Source organism: Aythya marila, assembly GCF_965140915.1.
Source record: "Aythya marila genome assembly, chromosome: 5".
Taxonomy (NCBI): Eukaryota; Metazoa; Chordata; class Aves; order Anseriformes; family Anatidae; genus Aythya; species Aythya marila.
This window is the reverse complement of record NC_139046.1, coordinates 15,538,111-15,546,041: the sequence shown is the minus strand read 5'-3', so window position 1 is coordinate 15,546,041 and position 7,931 is coordinate 15,538,111.

Genomic DNA, 7,931 nt, shown 5'->3' with positions numbered 1-7,931 from the left:
ATTCCAGTAAATACATTATATATATTTAATGAGAAACAAGAGAACTGTAAGCTCTCTGCATCCAGCCCTTCAGTAGCCCAACAGGATTTGGTCCCATACATCCAATTGCCCATGACAATTATTTTACTAAGCTTGTTAGTGGCAGGAGCACTATCCAATCCTGTTGCCATTTTGTAAAAGAATAGGCCAATATTCACTGAGGCAGGGGAAACAAATGGGAGGGAGGGAGCAGATGCAGAGCATTTGTATGGGTGTTGCCAGCTCCCCAGCCCTGCAATGAGGCCTTTGCTTTCAGAGAAATCAGGGCCTTTTCATTTCTCTTTTCAAGAGCGTACCATCTATTCAGTAAAGTAGCAGTATGCCAGAATTAACCAACTGATAGGCACCAAGTGGTGTTTCTCCTAAAAATGACCGAATGTGGGAAGCGGGTACTCCTGCAGAAGTTGTGCAGAGCTATAAGGGTAAACTGCTTGAACTTTCAGTTCATCTTGCTTGGACAGATTTGACAGGTTGTTCTTGGGTCTTGAGTACTGTAAGTCTGGCAAGGCACATACTTTAAGACAGAGTGTTTACTCAGCAATTGCTGTAGTGTGGGTATGATCTAAACTCTTCACTATTTTGATCATTGGCTTAATTCCAAATAAAATGTAAACATGGAATTCCCTCTCTCCCCCTCATGCTCCTAAATTACATTTAAAATACTCCCAAATGAAACAGAACATTTCATTCTGGTTTGGATTTTAAAGAAAAAAAATTGGCCTTAAAACTGGAGATGACAGAACTGGTCTCTATTTGTCAACTGAACCGAAAAAAAAAAAAAAAAAAAAAAAAAAAAAAAGACCATTTGCAGTCTAAGTGGGAGCTTAGTCAGAGGAAAGCCCATAAAGGGGCTGGGCATCCAGGACTCAATGCAAAAAGGCTGATGTGTGTTGCTGACAAGCATTACTTCTCTAAAAGTGACAACAGCATTCGTGTACAAAGTGCAAGACTGACCAAGGAAGTGCTTAATACCTGAATGTAGCCCTCCCTGGTGTGACCATTTTGTGTCCACTTCGCAAGGATACACTGCTGTGGGGCACTTCCAGGTTTTATGTGCTTAATATGTTCAACAGAGCCATGAATGGTCACTGGCTCTAGGTGTCCAGACTATTCCTTAGTTTAAGTTCTTCTAAAATATTATTCCTTTTTAAAATATCCTTCCTCTCTATTAATAAGCCCCAAGTATAGGTGTTTTATTAAAGAATGCACAAATGTAAGACTGGGCTAGAGTTAACATCACATGGCTTGTTCCTTGACAGGGAACAGGGAACACCAAAATGTCCACAGTGAATGCCCCAGTGACAATGCAACTTCAGTTCTCTGATGGTTGGACTTATTTTTTTCTACTTTCTGGTCTATATTTATTTCTGGTTAATTCAGTTGGACTTGAAATTCAAATTTCTTCTCACTGCAAAGAGGAAATTTGCATCTGATATGGTTGAAGAAAACTGCATTTCTGTAATGTGGGTCTGAATCTGTGTGTGTTCTGTTGTACTGTGGTCTTGGCCCAATAACACAATACAAGGAAAACCTAATATGTACAAAGCGATACCCAGCTTTTGTACTTAGCAAAATTAACATTGTTATTAGCAATGATGATAGAAACAGAGCCTCTTCCTAGTCTTTGCTCCAGGCCCCTGGCATGCGCAGTCACCACTGGAAGCCTTGGTTGAGTTAAGACATAGCACTAGTGATATCTGATATTCAACAGCTGAAGTCTTGTGTATACAAGGTGATGAAAAGAAGGGTTTGAAGAGATCGTAAAGTCTTCAGATCTCTCAGTTAAATATTTTCTGGAACACAAAACACATAAATATTATTTAGGCTATTATGAGATGTACTGACTGTGCACAGAGCTCAGAGGGAGCTGTCTTCCTCTCTAGTTACTCATGAAGCCCCTGGTAGTTTTCATGCTGGGTAACACCTTGCTGAGAGTATCCTCCACACATGACCGGGAGTAGCACATTCCTCCCACCAAATACTATTTATATTGTCAGTCACCCCTTGAATTCAGCAGAATTTTTTGAGCGGTAAACCAGCACACAGCATATGGGTAGTACCCAAACTATATGTACTTAAAGAGTCATTTTCTGCAAGAGGATTGCCAGTGTGTCACACCGGAAAAATTGCACTTTTCTGCAGCTAATGGCAAAAACACCCCTGGGACCAAACCCAGCAAGAGCAGCATATATGTGTTGCCATCCAGATGCATCTCTGCTAGGAACTTTGAGCACAGCATTGCCACAGTGCTGAGGATGGGCAATATGTAACTGCAAAGTTATCAGTGCAGCTGAAGACTGTCTCTCCTCTGATAGACAAGTTTTTTTGGAGGCATATAAAACTCTGCCAAACCTGTCAGTGATACGTAGACCAGGTTCTAATCAAGTTGTTTGTCAAATATCCTGCGGATCTTGGCTACCTGCAGGTAAATATGGCACAAACAAGCTCCCCTGCTTGTTCCAAATACTGTTTCAAGTCCATTTCATCCTTTTGCAGTTATTCTTGAGGGGCTGGCAACTCCTCTGCTTCAGTAGCTGCTTTTCCTTGACCCCAAATTATGTTACTTTTCTCAGTCTGGTTTAGGAGACACAGACACAGTGGAGAAATCAGTCATCTTAGTTATCAATCAGTGTTATCTTAGTATTTGTTTTGCTTTGGGCTTATGTTCCCTGTGCTAACTATGGTTCCAATTACAAGCTCCTTGGTACAGCATTCGTGTTTCCTTTAATAGTGCCACTGTTTCACATGCCATGTCCCATTTCAGCAATGGTCTGTAACCTGACCACAGCTAAGCCTCCCATGCCTATATGATGGGCATAATCACAGTATAGAGAGATCAGGTTCCAGAGAGGAAGCTGGTGGTTTAATTAAGTGTATCACTACCAGGGTCCCAGTAAGAGATTTTTGGACTTGTGTTTCTTGCCTTTTTTTAACAAGGTTGTTTCCTGCTAGTAACCAGATAGATACATTTCACAGTGAAATTTCCAGCTAGTTGTTACCCATTTGGTTTCTTAAGGGTAGACACGGAGTGTCTTGATGGAGCTAGTTGTGATCAGTCGGAAATTCTGTACAGGCTGGGGTTTGATGAGAAGAATTAAGGTAAAAACTGTTAATTTAGGCAAGTATTTGGGACTGGGTATTAGTTAAATGTGATCTAACCTCTTCCATTCTTCCTAAACTAAACAAATACAAGTGCACCAAGAGTAGTGCAGGAGAGACATAGTGATGATTTTCAAGGATCTTTATTATTTATTCTGAAGTGTCACAGTGAGATTACTCATTACACATAAACTAACATGCTCTAACAGTTATAAAACAGTTCTTTATACAGTCTCTTGAGCACAGTTTGTCAACTAGATGATTCATCAAGGTGGCTGATGCTTCTCCCACTCAGAGTGTGCATTATAATTGAAATCAGCTGGATGTAAACACCCTGATGGCTCCATACCTCATCTGCTTATAAGCCTGACCATAGAGAACTAGGCTCATGCAATTGTTCATATGGAGTGACAGTGAAAGCATCTCTGAGAGGCACATATTCCTGTATCACACATGGGGTGGGTTGTCTGTGTTACAATGTTTAGTAGTACTGAATGGACAAAGCAGTAAAACTGCAGGATTTTATAATATAGAGCTAAAGCATCACCATTCTGTTTTCAAATTCACAGTCAAATGTAGTCTAATTGTCCCTGAGCACAGAAATAAAAATGTAATTTCTTGTTAGTAGGATGTCTTACTGTGGGAGTTTTCATAATGTATATGAAAATGGTGAAGTAAGGGAATGGTGTGTCTAGAGAAATACTATCAGTTTTCAATAGCAGGTAAAACAACCACTAGCTGTGATGGAAGTAGCCTGAATCCTGCTTTGCCCCAGAGAATGGAGTAAATTACCTTTAAAACCACTCCCAGCTTTATTTCTTGTGGTTCTCTGACTCACAACAAAGGAACATTTTTATTCTGAATAAAACATTTGAGATGTGCCTTTATATATAAGAATTGAGACCTACAGCAGAGTGGTTGGTGTTTGTCTAGTCCCTGTGGAGCCAGCAGGTGTCATCAGAACCTTTATTTCTCCGATGGGAAGAAGGATAATTTTGTGTGCTGGGACATCTGCCCTTTTCTCTGACTTACTAAGTCTGTATCATGAGGCAGGACTTAAGCAGGCAGGAGAGGCAAACTGAAACAAAAATCCCTAGAAAGTATTTCTGTCCTCTTGGGAGGTCATCCCAAAGCTTCTCCTGTAGATGTGAAATGCAAGTGCATATCTATCTTAAAGTCCTGAAAGAATCAACTTTAAAGTCAGGAATTACAAAGGGTATAAGTGATTTGTATGTCTAGGGAAAGAAAAAGGAAGGCATTATTGCATTTTCAAAGTCACAGAAAATATTGCATCAACTGCTTGTGATCTTCTGAACTTGGAATATGTATTTTCCTGCTATTGTTTATCCACATTCCATGTTTACATGCATTGTGCATGCATCTCCTTACTGCTGCAATAATCTAGTTGAATTCCTGTGTCTTGTACTCTTTGACTGTCTGGCCTGAAGCAATTACCTGGTGTAATGAAGAAATCTTTGTCCTTTGGCCTCTGTAAAAGTCAAGCAAAAAGATGCTCCCTTGCTCTTGTGAAATGTGCTGAGGTTTACTAAGTACCAAAAAAGCAGAGTTAGTGTTAGCCACAGTGTCCAGAGTAGCTGGCAAATAGCTGTGCATTGTGTTTGGTTTGTTTGTTTGTTTTTCTTTTAAACATGGACATCAAATACAATAACCTGCTACGAGTCTGGTGTTAGTTCTCATGGCTTCAGTGTGAACTTCAAGTAGGCTGCACAGGATGGGTATATAAAAAATGTTTTCTTCCTAGAAAAAGTATGCACCTGCCTGGCTGTACTTCTACAAAATATTTAAGCAGGGGTTAGTTTTCATACAGGAATTAGTGTCTTTCTTTAAAGTTAAATAGCTTATGCACTGTAATAAACCTGACATCCCATGAAACAGGTCAGGAGCCATTCACTCCTCTCCATTCCTGTTTGCTGATCCTGGGACCAGTGTCTGAGTTTATCTGAAATTATAGAAATAAAGCACAGAAGACAGGGCAAATAAGCAAATGCTTAAGAATATGTGAGCATTTTTTGTTCAAATACTTTATGAAGTTGTCATATGGCAAGAACATAGCTCTTGTGAGTTTGAGTTAAAAAGAAAAATTGCACACTGCTGCATAGAAGACATATCTATAATGACCAGCCTTCAAATGCAAGGACAGAGACGTTGTACACTTGGTGTCTATCACTCAGTCATTTATATAATGTTAATTTTTGATAAACAAACATAAAAATCCTCCATCAGTTGAAAAAAAAAATTACTGATATGTCCATTGTTTTCTTCCCATAAGGAAAAGTATTTAGACAATGAACCAGTTAAATGGACAACAATCCTTGTCTATGAGCTGTGTAGGGACTGCAATATGATTTTCTTTATGCTTCATAAGAATATTGCATTTAATATGTGGGCAGTGCCAGATGTGAGGTGTTAATTATTCATTTCCTTGATTTAAGTGCTAATGTCACTTAGCAACCTTACTCATCTTTGAAATGGAACTTTTTATGGATGCACATAGACTGCTAGTGAGAAAAACATTTATATTAGAAAAAAATATTTGGGAAATGGAGTCAATGTCTGAATCTCTTTCACTTCTTATGGGATCCAGGTGAAAATTTTATATTCTTTTGAGAGACTTCCTTCAGAGTGCTCAGGCACTTCATTGCTCTTCCCAGTTCTTGACATTTTCTAGCTAAAGTGTCACCCAGCTTTGTAACTGTGACTCAGTGATATTTCAATATTTTTTTCTTGTTTAAAATGGAGATTGAGGTTATACTTTTTTTTTTTTTTTAATTTTTTTATTTTCCTTGAATATGTATCTACATCCAGAGGGTGAAAGGACAGCTCCAAGGAGGGGAGAAGTAGAGGGAGACAATCAAGGTAGCTGGAAGCTGAGAATTCATTGAACTGAGCTCAAAAAATAGTAATCATCCTGGCTCAAAACCTGGCCACTGAAGGCTGTTCCTTGGCTAGTGATAGCACTTCTCCATGTTGTTGGCTTGGCAGTGCACTGTCTTTGAATGCTGATTCACTTGGAGTAGAAGGCCGTGTTACCAGAGGACACGGACCATAGGCCAGCTTAAAGTGCCTTCACCGTCAGGGCCTCTGTGGAGTCAGGAATAGGTTACTCTTGCCATTCTGTGCTGCAGCCATAAGAATAATATCCACCTCTACTCAATATGCCTTTTCTTGGAAAGATTCCCAGTTTCCTACAGTCAAGGTTTTGTGCAAACTGAAGAGTTTAAAAGCCTGCAATACTCTATGTTATATATTCCTTTAAAGAGAGTAGAGTCTCCAGTACATGAATAGCCTTCAGACACTTCTTGGGTCTGTGGCCAGATCAGAATAAATCATCCTACTTTCCTCCCAGAAGGTCCCATCCAGCATCTTCAAATTATTCCTTCTTAGTAATTTTTGATTGAAAGTACCTACTTTGCTCCCTATATAATGAAAGAATTTTTGGAACCCACTGAAGTTATTCCATGCTGAATGATAGTAACCTTGGTCAGCAGCTGATTATAGAATGAATGTGAGATATCTGCATCATATAATTTGCATCTGATGGGGGTATTCATTTTTTCATTTTAGCATTGCAATGAACATGGAAGCATTTGCATTGACAGGAGGTTTAAATTACCATTCACCACCCATTCTTCTTCAGTGAGCAGTAGTGTCCTCAAGTTCCAGTCATTGTCCTTCTAAAGAAATGCAGTCTTGTGGTCAGACTTCTTGTCAGCCAACATTTCTATTTGCTAGAAGATAAACATAGGGTAAGTATGATATTTCGACTATATTTTATTGACTGGGTGACTATATTTAACAAGAGTTTACTCTCTGCAACCAACAGGAAAACAAAAGCTGTTGTGAATGCCAGCATGGTATTAACATGAAATTGAAGATTCCGTATCAAGAGAAGAAAGAACTTGAGAACGGGTTTTGGTATAATGAGCATCATAGTTCATACACTTTCCACCCAAACTTATATCTTCAGCTTGACCATACCTAACCTACAGCCTAGGTGCATCATATTTATAATACACATTGGAGGATCTAAGCTTGGACACAAAGACGTACTGCAGTCCTTCTCTATAGCAAGAATGTAGTTACTGGACCTACTTTGGTATTTGTGGCAGGTCAGACCCAGTGATACTCCACCTTGTCTGTACTGTGCAGGTTAGACTGTACAGGCAAATGTTCTTTGTTCCAATATGCTCCAGATGTTCCAATACACTCTCTCTTAGGCTTGTATATGAGTAGTATGGACTGTATGTGATAATGTGTTCAGATGCTCAGACTCCTGTTATTGTGTACCAGATCAAATTTTTCTTCCCAGGTAATGTGCAACATGATGAGCTACAGAAGATGTAAGTCTGCTATCAAATACAGCAGATGCACTAAAGAGAACATAAAAAAACAGAGAACTGATATTTTTAATCTGAAGAAAGAAAATCTAGAAGATACGGACCATCGCAATAATAATTAGGAGAAAATTAATAGTCTTTTCAGTGTGGATAAGTTTTTTTACTGCATCAGTAATATTTAGCTGACATAAGGCTGTGTATATGAGGAGATAATGCAGTAGAGCTATAATGGAAAAATGTTAATACTCTAAATCATTGTGTGGACTTTCATTCTATCATAAAAGTGACTTTTGTTGAGCTTAAACAATTTGTCAGGTGACATATGAAAAAGGTTGTTTTATACCAGAGGAAAAGGTTCTGTACAGAAAATTTCCATTCTGGAACTGTATTGCCTTAAACTAATCCTTTAGTTCATATCGGAACCTTAATCTACTG